This window comes from Schistocerca piceifrons, chromosome 3 (genome assembly GCF_021461385.2).
Source record: "Schistocerca piceifrons isolate TAMUIC-IGC-003096 chromosome 3, iqSchPice1.1, whole genome shotgun sequence".
In the NCBI taxonomy this organism is placed as follows: Eukaryota; Metazoa; Arthropoda; class Insecta; order Orthoptera; family Acrididae; genus Schistocerca; species Schistocerca piceifrons.
In genome coordinates this window covers 229,741,545-229,756,929 of record NC_060140.1, presented here as the reverse complement: position 1 = coordinate 229,756,929, position 15,385 = coordinate 229,741,545, and the positions used below count along the sequence as shown (strand labels likewise).

Sequence of the window (15,385 nt, the reverse complement as noted above, 5' to 3'; positions counted from 1 at the left end):
TGTATTGCTAGTATTTGACGAATCACACTGCAAATTCAGGGTGTGCGAATTTTTCTTCACCCTGTACAGTTCTACATCCTAAGCTTTACTTCAGTTGAAATCTCTATTCCTTTCTTATAGGTAGTTCAATGTCCCAATTTCTGAACTCTTTTAATTACTCCATTTCAGTTGGCCAGGACAATAAAGTTTGTTCGAAAATTCCTGTTACAAACTTCTAGGACTTGTAGAGGAGAATGAGTAGATAATGTTTCGAATTGAAACCCATCTCTGTAAACGTACTACTTCTGTGCTACCACTAATTGAAAAGACATTGGTAACATGACCAATTTTACAAGTAATTGATAAGACGTGACCCAGTACAACACTTGTTTTACAATTTCACTCGTTAATAACCAAAGAAATTGCTTGTGTACTTGTTGACGGGTTCACTTCAATGTGATGCAGTACAGACTCTTCCAATTTAGGGGTGTGGCATCTCGTTGGAGAACCACAGTCATGCTTGCTGACACTGAAGGTACCCTTTCTCAAAGCCATTGCATAATTGTGGCAAAAAAGGTATGCAATGGAGTCATACATTGTGGTGAATGATTTTGATAAAAGTGACAAGCAGCTCTTCCATTACCATGAGCTTTGCCATTCACAAGGACCAAGACAGTGAATTCTGCAAATGTGTACTCAACCATATTGCTCTAAACTCACGGGCATGTGAATGAGACTCAAACTAGTTCAGAGAGATAGGATAGGCATGAAATGACATCAGCGAATCGGATATAACCATTCCCCAACTTGACTATCCTGCTGCATACCTACCAAGCAAACACATTTTCAAATGGCTGTAGCATGGAAGCAGTATGTTTCCGGACATGAGTTCCTACTCAAAATGTTATATGCTCACTCTCCTTTGCAAGTCTAGAAGTTTGTAAAGGGAATTTCTGAACACACTGTATAGCCATGCTCATATGGCCAAAGGAGGACACACTGAAATCTCAGTGATGTTTCCAGTCTTATTTACATGCCAGCTGATCATTCATTGCTTAAACAATAGAGTGTGTGGTTCTTAAATTACCCCTATTCCATCCAGGACTTTACAGTATAATAAAAACAAAGTTTACAGCCACTGAAAAAATATCAAAATATTTAAAACAATAATTACAAAATTTTAATAAGATATTCACAAGTAAAATTACATATACATATGTACATAATACATACAAATTATTCTTTTTTTACTTTACAAAAGTCTTGAAAGTGAGATTCATTAGGCACATATGAGCTTTCACAGTACAACAGCCACACAGTGGCACAGTAAAAACAGCATACCATCATTTCAATTGCATTTTTTGCTCATGGTTGATATCTTCATGCCTCTAACTGATGAATAATTAAATAAGCTGGAGAACTTCAGTTTCCAGTTTAGAGGCCTCATAAAAAAAAGTAATGTATACCTAGAAAATTTACTGGTACCTCTCTAACTGCAGTTTTGAAATTTTTAACTCTCACTGTTCATTATTATAAGAAAATTGTTTTGTGTTCATATGTAATTCAGGTGCCTAATATTTCTCTTTCCTAAACAGCATTTAGTGCACAGTGTGTAGGAAATTCACTATATCAGTTCCAAAACAGCAGTGTAACAGTGTGTTTCCAATACACTTACTGAGAAAGGTAATCCAAAAGCACTTATAAAGTACATCAAAAAAATATTGCACACTTCCTAGGTGCAGCAGTTTTCTTCACACAATTTATCGATCTGTTGAAACACTGAAGCAGGCAATTAAATATATTGTAGTCTTTTGACAACTGCTTCCATGCTTAACAGTTCCACAAATTTATGCTCTCCTCAAAGGAAGAAATGTTGCAACAGTCTTCATTGTGCCCCATTATCTAATAATGGACTCTATAAGCACACAGTGTACACCAATGAGTGTCCTGTCACAATCATGCTTAAAAAATGTTTTATCACAGTCTGCACAGCATCAGCAACAGCAACACTAACTTCATTTCCTCTTCTTCTCTCTTCTTCATCTGAGAGACAGAAGCGCATCTGCTTCAGCAATGATGGATCCACCTCAGCAACAACAGTTACTGTGGGTATCACAGCTTTAGATAACACTGTAACATTAACAGCATTTGTGACATATCAAGAAAATGATAAATTAAGAAAAGGTATGTTCCACAGAGCACATGTAGCTGATAACAGATCATAATAAAACATCAAGGTAGTTGACAACAAATAAAATTACTTTGTTTTAGTAAAACACATTAATGTGTTCTGAAATGAAATTGCTGACTATTCTTCTGGTTATATAGGGTAATTCAAAAGGTTGTGAACAAACTGAAGGAGATGACACATACAGGGTGGTCAGAAACATCTGAAGAGCTTGTTCTGCAGAGTAGGTTGTGCTGAAAAATAGCTGTTATGAAAAATAATTACTATGTCGTGCCATTTCTGAGTAATTAGCACTGAAGTTATCCAATCAGGCCATTGAGCAGACAAATTCAAGTGGCCCACCAGAAACAATTAGTGTTAGCTGCTCTCATAGTATAGTGTACAATACTGCTCAGCCTTTGTCTTGGGATCAGTCCTTACTACCTCCCCATGTCCAGTTTTTATATTGCTCTCTTGTTCTGTTTTAGGAAACTGAACGAAGAAAATGTTTGGTAATACTGTCTCTGTCGGGCCACTTGAAATTGCGTGTGCAATAACCTGATTGGCTAATTTCAATGCTAATTAACTCAGAAATGGCAATGTGTTGACTTTTTTCTTAACAATTATTTCTCAGCACAACTGGCTATAACTACTTACAAGGGGAGGCTACGACATTGGGATCACAGATTTACCGCAAACTTTGTAAACCATCAGTAGGCCATTAAAACAACATAATGTGAAAGTAGTAAGGTGTACTATTCTGGCAATTCCAAGAAAATCACAAGAGAAGTTTACATTTCTATTATGTAACTGATGTGTCTGTGTGAAGGTGCCGGTTGGAAGAAGTAATTGTGGTCGAGCGGTTAGCGTTCGCACATTGCAAACAGGTCATGGAGGAGGTGGCGGTTTGAATTATTCCACAGCTTAACTTTTTTGATCAATTTGTTTTCATCACTGGTCAGTTATTTAATTTATGTGACATTTGAGAGGTAATATAATGGAAAAAACGTGTATTTTCATGATGATGTAGTGAATTTCATATGTTATTTGACTCTTTACTATTTGTAATAACATTTTCAAGGATGAGGGACAGGCTCAGAAAGCCCAAGTCAAACCATGATAAATAATTATGCGAATAACATTATTCACAATCAGCAACATAGTAAGTCACAATTTGCCAGACCACAAGAGTAATGCAGAATTACTCTGTGTAGAACTGTTCTACACATCACAGGTTGCAGGGTGGTATTTCTCACACAGACATGGAAAACAAACTGAAATTCAAGCAAATACATGTGGTTTTTTTTATTATATTATCTCTCAAATGTCATATAAATTGAATAATGTGCAAATTGATGAATAAAATGTTGATTATGGAAATACCTGGTCGCAGGATTCGAACCACTGCCTCCTCCAAGACCCGCTTACAATACACACTAACCGCTTGCCCACAATGACCTGCTACACCCAACACATTCACACAGCTAGATCAGTTACACAACAGATGCGTAAAACCTCTCTTGCGATTTTCTCGGAATTGCCAGAGTAGTGCACTTCACTACTTCCACATTATGTTGTTTTATTGGCCTACTAAAGGTGTTCAAAGTTTGAAGTAAATCTGTGATCCCAACACTGTGGCTCCCCTTATTAATGTGTAGCAATACAATGATAAGAATTACAGAGAATGTAACAAAGTTCAAGAATTTTTTTCATGAACTTCAAATTTGTTCTATGACAGCTCCACTTGGTCACACAAACAACATCTAATTGATAATCCATTTCATTTTACATCTTAAGCATATGTGGAGTCATCAGTTTGAGCACTTTAAAAATATGCATTTTGAGTTCTGGAAATATTTTTAGCAAAATTAGGCACAAACACAAAGTCTTTCACATAACCCTATAAAAAAGAAATCAAAGGGTGTCAACACAAGATGTAGGTGGCCAAGAGCAGAACATAGCATTGCCATGTCCAGTATGATCAATCCAATGCTTTGGAAGACATTGATTTAAAAATATGCAAACCCTCCACACCATAAGGTGAGGGTGCTCAATCTTGCTGAAATATGTAATCTGTGGAATCTATACCGAGCTGTGAGAACAGCCATATCTCAAAGTTGTCCAGGTAAATGTCTACTGAAATACTTAGCTCAGTGAAGAACGCTATGCCATACAGTTTTTGTACAGACATCACACAGAACACCCTAGCTTTTAGCAGTCACACCGATGTTCGATCACCCAAATAAGCTTCTCTGTATTCTTTATACACATGTGCCACTTAATCTTGCCACATGTGTGGAAGGTTGATGCATCACAAAGTGAGATGTATACAAAATGTTTCTTCCTTCATGGCTTCCAGCACTGTCATAGCACAATTCATACTGTTGCACAGCAGATCTAATTCCTGGGTGCATGTATACATTTTCAAAATTATTACTTGGTGCAGATGGCAGAGGACCAAGTCTGGCTAATACAGCGTGACACATTGAGCCAAGCCATAAGCAAGGAGTGCAAATGGCATAGTGTGACAGCAACCAATATGTCATTCTGCAAGCATCACAGTACAGAATAATAACATGCATTTGTAACATTTGAGCTCAGCCACTCCATGGCATCCTAGTACTGATGGAAAGTGCAAAGGTACAGAAAACTGACAGTAACTGTGACACCACAGTGGGGACAACACCACTGACATGTCCAGTTAATGAGGGCAGATGACTGCCCGCCACTGTGATGTTGTGTCCAGCTTAAGTACCACCCTTTCAGAAGGAATCCAACAGAATAACCGTCTCACTAGTTACTGGGTAAACTGGGTGGCAGATCATAAGACGTGTTGCCTGCTGCCTCTGGTCGGACTTAGCTGCTGCATATTGCCACTGCTATTTGGACACATCTTTGACAGACAGAAGATATAGACAACCTGTGCCTTCCCCTGGTAAAGAGCCATATCAGGTGACTGCAAGCTGCAACCTTCAACCTTAAGGGTGAGGCACTGCCTGCATGGCTGTACGTGGTACCGCCTCCCTGGTTGTACACTGTGTTGCTGGATGCATTTGGGCTTCCGCCTTCCATAGTATGCTGTCACAGTATATGCCTTAGTGCATGTCCATCATAGGAGTGCTGGAGTGTGCTGCACTCACTGTTGGTGAGCCACTGTATGCTTTTGCATGAAGAACCCTGATCCGACTAATTGCACATCACTTTGGGTCCTGACCTATGCCAATGCCTGCAGCTTCCAGAGTGCCGCATTCACATTCCTCACCATGCACGGGGTGCATCACACTGTATCTTTCACCACACTGGAAAAACAGTCCATGTTGTAAAATCGTGAACAATAAATGTATTTCCAGGCAATGCCATTTAAATGATGCCTTGAGCCATATAACAGCCACCCTTGCCGGCTCCCTGAGCTTGACTGTTACACATGTAGTGCCACCACCTCACTTGCTCAGCCTCATACCCACTAAAATCCTGAACCTGAGTGATGTACACCTGACATAGTCTTCTTATAAAATTTTAATTATGTATGATTTAATTAAAATTTTACAGGAAGGCTTTAATTATGTACGATTTCATTCCCCCCCCCCCCCTCCCCCCAAGGAACCATGGAAATTGCCATTGGTGGGGAGGCTTGCAAGCCTCAGCGATATGGATAGCAACCACAGCAGAGGGGTATCTGTTGAGAGGCCAGACAAACATGTGGTTCCCGAAGAGGGGCAGCAGCCTTTTCAGTAGTTGCAGGGGCAACAGTCTGGATGATTGACTGATCTGGTCTTGTAACATTAACTAAAACAGCATTGCTGTGCTGGTACTGTGTATGGCTGAAAGCAAGGGGAAACTACAGCCGTAATTTTTCCCGAAGGCATGCAGCTTTACTGTATGGTTAAATGGCGATGGCGTCCTCTTGGGTAAAATATTCTGGAGGTAAAATAGTCCCCCATTCGGGCTACCGGGCAGGGACTACTCAGGAGGATGTCGTTATTAGGAGAAAGAAAATTGGTGTTCAATGAATTGGAGCATGGAATGTCAGATCCCTTAATCGGGCAGGTAGGTTAGAAAATTTAGAAAGGGAAATTGGTGGGTTAAAGTTAGATGTAATGGAAATTAGTGAAAGAGGAGAAGGAGGAGGAGGATATTGGTGTTTAATGTCCTGTCGACAACGAGGTCATCAGAGCCGGAGCACAAGCTCTGATTAGGGAAGGATGGGAAAGGAAGTCGGCTGTGCCCTGTCAAAGGAACCATCCCGGCATTTGCCTGGTGTGACCTAGGGAAATCACGGAAAACCTAAATCAGGATGGCCGGACGCGGGATTGAACCGTCGTCCTCCCGAATGCGAGTCCAGTGTGCTAACCACTGGGAAATTAGTGAAGTTCAGTGTCAGGAGGAAGAAGACTTTTGGACAGGTGAATACAGGGTTATAAATACAAAATCAAATAGGGGTAATGCATGATTAGGTTTATTAATGAATAAAAAGAATAGGAGTGTGGGTAGGCTACTACAAACAGCATAGTGAACACATTATTGTAGCCAAGATAGACACGAGGCCCACACCTACCACAGTAGTACAAGTTTATAAGCTAACTAGCCCCGCAGATGACTAAGAGATTGAAGAAATGTATGATGAGATAAAAGAAATTATTCATATAGTGAGGGGAGATGAAAATTTAATAGTCATGGGGGGACCGGTATTCGATAGCAGGAAAAGAAAGGGAAGGAAAAGTAGCAGGTGAATACGGAATGGGGGTAAGGAATGAAAGAGGAAGCTGCCTGGTAGAATTTTGCACAGAGCATAACTTAATCACAGCTAATACTTGGTTTAAGAATCATGAAAGAAGGTTATATATGTGGAAGAGGCCTGGAGTCACCAGAAGGTTTCAGATAGATTATATAATGGTAAGACAGAGATTTAGGAACCAGGTTTTAATTGTAAGACATTTACAGGGGCAGATGTAAACTCCGACCACAATTTATTGGTCATGAACTGTAGACTAAAACTGAATAAACTGCAAAAAGTTAGGAATTTAAGGAGATGGGACCTGGATAAATTGAAAGAACCAGAAGTTGTAGAGAGTTTCAGGGAGAGCATTAGGGAACAATTGATAAATACAGGGGAAATAAATACAGTAGAAAAAGAATGGGTAGCTTTGAGAGATGAAATAGTGAAGGCAGCAAAGGATCAAGTAGGTAAAAAGACGAGGGCTAGTAGAAATCCTTGGGTAACAGAAGAGATATTGAATTTAATTGACAAAAGGAGAAAATATAAAAATGCAGTAAATGAAGGAGGCAAAAAGGCATACAAACGTCTCAAAAATGAGATCGACAGGAAGTGCAAAATGACTAAGCAGGGATGGCTAGAGGACAATTGTAAGGATGTAGAGGCATGTACAGCGAAACCCCGCTTTAACACTTTTCAAGGGACTTCAAAAAAGTTATGTAAAATGTGTGAAAATGTAAAATGTGGGAAATAACATTTTAAGCTGTAAAAGTTACGTATAGCGTAGCCCCTGGCATTTTCACACTTTATGTATGATATATGTACACAACAGGCATCAATAATAGTTATTATCTAATAAAAACTACTGATGTAACTGGATTTGATAATTGTCTGGGAAGTAGAAACGTCCGACTTTATTTCAAGCATCATAACGGATGTTTTTGGAAAGCCTGCAGCTGTCATTCATTATTTAAATAATGAAATACTGCACTTGTCACGTATTTTTCAAGCTTGAAGATGTGTTTCGAGAATTTTTAATTTCAAACGTCATAATCAATGTTTTGGGAAGCCTACAGCTGTCATTAATTACTTAAATAATGAAATACTGCACTAGTTATGTAGTTTTTCCATGTTTAACGACGCATTTCATGAATTTTTTCTCATTGTCAAGTGCAAATATGTACATAAGTATTATGTGTGGTGTTTGAATATGTGTTATTCTGCCTCTCATGCACTGTAGTCATCTTTTTGAGGTTACCAGGTAGTGTGCCTTGTCACTTATGTAGAAAGCCACACACATGCAAGCTATCACTCACACAGTTTGTGTAACATCACACAAAATAATACGAAAATACTGCACCAGACAATGAGAATAAATTCTTGAAACACGTTTTGCTCAGCATGAAAAAAATTCATAGCCAGCGTTGTGTTTAAACTAAAAACACTTGAGCAACATAAAGTGAATGATGCTGTCAACTAGCGCTACATGCTAAATATGGTTTGACAAAGGTGTCACAATGATCACAACAATCACAAAACTGCATTTGCATGGTAGAGAGTTTGGAAATAGTTAAGAATGGTCATGGTATCTTTATTCGAACGAACCTAGTTATTCCGATCAGCCATCATGCCAAGTAGTGCTTGGCAGTGGCGGGGGCACGGCACAAATTGTACCAACTTTTATACAAGTTTACCTGTTCAAATCTGCTGAGTAGAGTGCCCTGGTGTCAAGAGACTTAACCACATAATATTTTTAAACATTACTGGATGGTCAACATCACCTCAGTGTCATTTTTTTTCTCGACAAATATTTTTTCATAATGCGTAAATCGCGTGAAAATTATAAATATGTTGACGCAAAATTGGGTGCAAATTAACATTGTGGACATAGGAAATTTGACGGGAATGATAAAAAAATGCCATAAACAGCGGGAAAACGTTAATTCCGGGAACATAAAAGCGGAGTGATACTGTATCACTAGAGGTAAGGCAGAAACTGCCTACAGGAAAATTAAAGAGACCTTTGGAGAAAAGAGAACAACTTGTATGAATATCAAGAGCTCAGATGGAAAACCAGATCCAAGCAAAGAAGGGAAAGAAAATAGGTGGAAGGAGTACATAGAAGGTCTATACAAGGGCGATGTACTAGAGGGCAATATTACAGAAATGGAAAAGGACGTAGATGAAGATGAAATGGGAGATACGATACTTTGTGAAGAGTTTGGCAGAGTACTGAAAGACCTGAGTTGAAACAAGTAGAGAACATTCCATTAGAACTACTGATAGCCTTGGGAGAGCCAGCCCCGACAAGACTCTACCATCTGGTGAGCAAGATGTATGAGACAGGCGAAATACCCTCAGGCTTCAAGAAGAATATAATAATTCCAATCCCAAAGAAAGCAGGTGTTGACAGATGTGAAAATTACCGAACTATCAGTTTAATAAGTCATGGCTGCAAAATACCAACATGAATTCTTTACAGATGAATGGAAAAACTGGTAGAAGCCGACCTTGGGGAAGATCAGTTTGGATTCCACAGAAATGCTGGAACATGTGAGGCAATACTGACCCTATGACTTATCTTGGAAGACAGATTAAGCAAAGGCAAACCTATGTTCCTAGCAATTGTAGATTTAGAGAAAGCTTTTGACAATGTTGACAGGAATACTCTCTTTCAAATTCTGAATGTGGCAGGGGTAAAATACAGGGAGTGAAAGGTTGTACAGAAACCAGTTGGCAGTTATAAGAGTCGAGGGGCATGAAAAGCAAGCAGTGGTTGGGAAGGGAGTGAGACAGGGTTGTAGCCTATCCCCGATGTTATTCAATCTGTATATTGAGCAAGCAGTAAAGGAAACAAAAGAAAAATTCTAAGTAGGAATTAAAATCGATGGAGAAGAAATTAAAACTTTGAGGTTTGCCGATGATGGTGTAATTGTGTCAGACAGCAAAGGACCTGGAAGAGCAACTGAACAGAATGGACAGTGTCTTGAAAGGAGGATATAAGATGAACATCAACAAAAGCAAAATGAGGATAATGGAAAGTGGTCCAATTAAATCAGGTGATGCTGAGGGAACTGGATTAGGAAATGAGACACTTAAAGTAGTGGAAGAGTTTTGCTACTTGAGGAGCAAAATAATTGATGATGGTCGAAGTAGAGAGAATACAAAGTGTAAACTGGCAATGGCAAGGAAAGCGTTTCTGAAGAAGAGAAATTTGTTAACATCGAGTATAGATTTAAGTGTCAGGAAGTATTTTTTGAAAGTATTTGTATGGAGTGTAGCCATGTATGGAAGTGAAACATGGATGATAAATAGTTCACACAAGAAGAGAATAGAGGCTTTCAAAATGTGACATGACAGAAGAATGCTGAATATCACGTAACTAATGTGGAGGTATTGAGTAGAACTGGGGAGAAGAGGAATTTGTGGCACAACTTTACTAGAAGAAGGGATCGGTTGGTAGGACATGTTCCGAGGCATCAAGGGATCACCAATTTAGTATTGGAGGGCAGCGTGGAAGGTAAAAATCATAGAGGAAGACCAAGAAATGAATACACTAAGCAGATTCAGAAGGATATAGGTTGCAGTTGGTACATCGAGATGAAGCAGCTTGCACAGGATAGGGTAGCATGGAGAGCTGCATCAAACCAGTCTCTGTACTGAAGACCACAACAACAACAACAACAACGATTTCATTTTCAGCTTTATTTTGAGAAAATGGCAAACCAATGTTTTTCCCATTTGTAGGTCACTGTTGGCTGTGTACATCAATTTCTATGCGCAACATTAAAACAAAAGGTGAATTCTTCCAATGTTTAGTGCTGATACACATGGCTGGCCAATACTTTTTTCTTTCCACAAACATCTTATGTGTTCGAACTGCTGATGCCATTTATGGATGTTAGCATTTGGAAGTGCTCGACTGTACCACTGATGAAATTTTTGCTACTCTGTGATAACCGAACAACAGTTTTTTAAGTTCAAACAAGCAGAAAGCCTTCTGTAGTGAGGTGTCCACAAGAAAGTGGACTGCACTGTAAATACCTAGTTACGAATAATTTTTCATGTGAAAGTAATTATTGTTGCCAAACTTTCTTCATATTTAAAATCGTGAATATTATACACAAAGGTATTTTACAAAAAAAATTACTTCCTAAAAGGAAGAAGGTTAGGAACATCTGATCAGATGTACTTTAATAGTTCTACTGTAAGTAAAATACCTCACTAAAACATTAAAACTAATGCTAAAAATTGCAATTACATCTCATATGAACATAATACTGATTGCAACAATAAGAATGATAACTACAAGGTTTGTCTGAAAAGTTTGGTGGATGGTTCCAGAAAATGGGAGTTACATACAAAACACCTTCACTGGCCTTTAAAGTAATCATCATTGGCTACATCACACTTCTGACATCAGTTGCAAAACTGTTAGCAAACACTTCTTTTGGAATCAGTCAAAGCACTGTGGCCATGTGCTTTTAGATATCTGCCTATTACAGATGAGATAAGAACTGGTGCTACCAATACATTCCAGAGACCCAGTGACAGTCATGGCATGATGTTCATCTTCTTCCCCACCAGGTCTCATCCCCAGTAATGATGCAGATCCAATACATTCCAGAGACCTAGTGACAGTCATGGCATGATGTTCATCTTCTTCCCCACCAGGTCTCATCCCCAGTAATGATGCAGATATGTATGCATGGCCACACATGTATGCATGGCCACAGTGCATCGAGTGATTCTGCAAGAAGCACTTGCTGACAGTTTCCAACAACTTCACAACCTATGTAAGAAGTGTGTTGTAGCTAATGGCAATTACTCTAAAGGCCAGAGAAAGTATTTATTTTCTGAGGCTATTCCACAGAACTTTTCAAACACATGTTATTAATATACAACTGAAGGCCATTAATTTTTTTGTAATATGTTGCAATGCATATCATATCAGTAGTGATCTCTATATAAACTGGAGATTGAACTTCAACTGTCTAAGCATGTTGACACAAGGTCCTTATACTTTGTATCTTGCCCAACTGCAATATGGTGGTGATAAAGTCTCACTAGAATGCAATAGAAAATAATTTCCAATTCTGCACCCATATAAGCTTATTACACCACATATTCCAGATTTCTGCATAAGAACAACACGTACTGTTTCAAAACTCCTGCAAAAAACAATGATAATTTTGTTGTTCATGGTATGCTCAATTGTAGTGTTTCCTTTTCCAGATTTAGTACTTCAATGTAGGTGGGAGCAATGCTGTAGAAATTAAGAAGAGAGCAAAAAAGACAAGATACCACTAGTTAACTTCCAGGTGCACTTCAGTTTCACAGATAACTTACTACTTTCATCTGTGACATACCTTTCAAACTACTTCAAAAGATTACCTCAAAATTCAGCTGTTTTACTTTTGCAAGTAAGATATCAAAGCTGACAATATCAAGTGCTTTGCCAATATTCATAAGCGTCAATATTTTAGGTTAGCAAGACTTTAGAGGATGATCATTATGTTCCAAGTACAGTAACACGACAGTTGCATTACACTTTTTGGGAATATATACAAGATGTGTACAAAAAGTAATGTAATTTCACTTGTTGTATTACACCACTGTGCATAGTAATTTATTTATTTATTTATTTTGCCAAAATGTTTGAAGCTTTCATGGCCATTTGATGAACTATTGCCAGTTGGCTTTGATCTTGAGATTTTTGTCCAACATTTGTTTAACGATTTTCTGATGTTTTAACAGCAAGAGTGGCTGGGTTTGTCAAAGGTTTATTCTCCATTGTTAGTGGAGGACTGGAATCAAGTCAGTGGCTGGAGATCATCTGTACCTGTCACACCAATGTCAAAGGGCTTTTCTGTGGCATTACTGCTGCTGTTCTCCCCTTGTTATCTGCAGGTGGTGCTTGTTATGAGGAATAGTCAGAATCTGGGCTATGGTGTGTATCGAAAACTTACACGTATGAATCAATACCTAAACAAGCTTTCAGAGCATCACTTGAGCCAGAAATGAGGAATGATTAATACACATGTAACACATGCAAGGCAAATATGTGAGCCACAGCATCTCAGATGCGAGATGCAAGGAGCAATGGGTACTCCATCAGTTGCATAATAAGTGTCCTGAAAGACCACACCCAGTGACACATCACATCAGAAGATGAAACACCAGGTAAGGCCTTTCTGCCATACATCACCAGGGTAACAGAGACAATCATCTGTATATTGTGCAAACATGATGTAAAGACTATTTACAAACAAAACAAGAAGTTCAAACAGTGTCGCAGACCATTGCAGGAGAAAAGGGACCCACTTGTATGTCATGATACACCATGTGGAAAAGTCTATGCTAGAATGACTGGAGGATCCATCAATACCACAATCATCGAACATAGAGAGTACTGCAGACTGTAACAAGTGGAGGAATCGAACCACATAGTACGAGACTGACCACATAATAAAATTTGCTGACATGCAAGACTGTGAAGATAAGCTAGCATTATGTTCATGGAATACATAGAAATTCACAAATGGCAATAGTTTTAACAAGAAAGAAGAGAGCCTCAAGGTAAATGGATCCTGGATTTTCATGCTGATTGGTGCAGATAACAAGAGGAGTCTTACAACGTTAATGACCAGGAAAAGGGGAACCACACTTGTAAAAGGTAGAAAAAGCCCTCGGATTTTGGTCCAATAAGTACATAGAATCTTCAGACAAGGACTTCAACTCTAGTCCACCACCAGCAATGGAAGGTGAACCTTTGACAATGCCAGCCACTTTGACAATGCCACAATGCTGAGGAAGTGTCAGAAAAATCTTTACACAGATGTCACTCTAATCCTGACACAAAATCCAACAACCAATATGTATTGCAAACATGTCTGAAAAGTAGCTGCTGTCAGCTGTCAATAAGATTACATATGTTTTGATAGTACTGGTGATTATTTATTTTGTATAAAAATTAATAAGGATATTTCCATTAAATTTTGTAATTAGAGTGGAATAAAAATACAGGAAAGATTTAGAAATTTTAAACATTGTTTTTGGAGAGTTTTCTCAGGAGCCTTTAGAAGAAGTCAACAACAATGTTGACCCACTGAAATATGTCACAAGAAGAGATGAAACATAGGCTTTAAGATATGATGTCAAAGCAGGGGCTCAATTGTCCCAGTGGAAACCATCTGTATATGACGGTTATACTCACTGTGTTATTCAAACAGCATGGTGCACTATGCATTCTTGCCACAAGGTTGGAAAATCAATAAAGAGTGTTACATGGAAGTTCAATAATGTATTCCTAAGGCAATTAGAAAGAAATGGATTTGTGGTGAAACTATTCATGGTTTTTGCACCATGACAAAGCACCTGCTTATGTTTCGTTGCTTGTTTTGGATTCTTCACCAAAAACAATACTGTAATGATATCCCAGCCTCCATGCCTGCATATTTGCAAGATACAGCCCCATGTGACTTTTTACTGTTCCCAGAAATAAAATAAAAGTTAAAGGGCCATTGTTTTACAGGCACTAAAAACACAAAGCTGAGTGAGCTAAAACCCGTCACTGAGAAAGTTGCAGAAGTGTTTCGGTGATTGCAAAAAGTACTGGAATTAGTGTATAATATCTAATGGCACCTAGTGTGAAGGGAAAACACTGATGTAGACAAACAGCTAAAATTATTTTTTGAACAGACTTCACATATGTAGTGAAAACAGTGCATATCATTTTTATCAAACAAACAAATTAAATGGTGAATCTAACTTTGACTGGAACCTGGAGGAAATGTAAAAAATTCACAGTGTCAACAAGTCCCTTCAAAAAAAATTAAAATGGAAACTGAATTTAGGAAGGACACTGATTGTTTCCGCAGCAGACTTATTTTGAGAGACCCAATGTGTAAGAGATCAGAGTATGACTGGAGTTAGAAAAAGGCAGATAGTTTATTTATAAATAGATTTTTCAACAGATGATAAAATGAACATAAGAAAACTTGTGTTCTTTAATTATTTCCTATGAAGAATAACAATTTAAATAAAAAATTATTTTAGTTTTCTATATTGAAAACAAGAAAAAGATATGCTTATTTCAAATGAAAAAGAGAACAATTTTTTTTGCATGTATCATTTTAAAAATACTTTATGAAGATATAACACTATCTGAACATAACCAAAAAACCTTTCCAGACAAAAAACTCCATTTTGAGAGCTTCTTTCAATCACAAGTGGTGTCAGATAAATCATGGAACCCTTTTTTTTTCCTCAGCCAGTTTTGGTTGAAAAATGCAGAATTTGTTGTGGGACATCATGGAATATTCCCCCTTCAACCATCAGAGTTTTATGAGAATTTGATACATGGTGGCACTATATGTAGCCTTCAAAATGGCATCTGTAATGGAGGTGCATTCCAAGTAGATACCTGCCATTGACTTTCTTTTGGCGGAAAACTAGAGCATCACAGATACACATATGTATTTGCAAAATGTCTACAGAGACCTGGCAGTGAACAATAGCATGGT

The 15,385-nt window shown here is 38.2% G+C and overlaps 1 protein-coding gene across 2 annotated transcripts in view; it reads right to left on the bottom strand.

Moving 5' to 3' along the window:
- Positions 1–1,136: 1,136 nt before the first annotated feature.
- LOC124787808 (integrin alpha-PS1) overlaps positions 1,137–15,385 on the bottom strand; it is a 563,745-nt gene continuing 549,496 nt past the window's right edge. For both annotated transcript variants that reach the window (XM_047254733.1, XM_047254734.1), the window contains one exon: positions 1,137–2,109. The gene's annotated coding sequence lies outside the window, so the exon portion shown is untranslated. The remainder of the gene's footprint in view (positions 2,110–15,385) is intronic.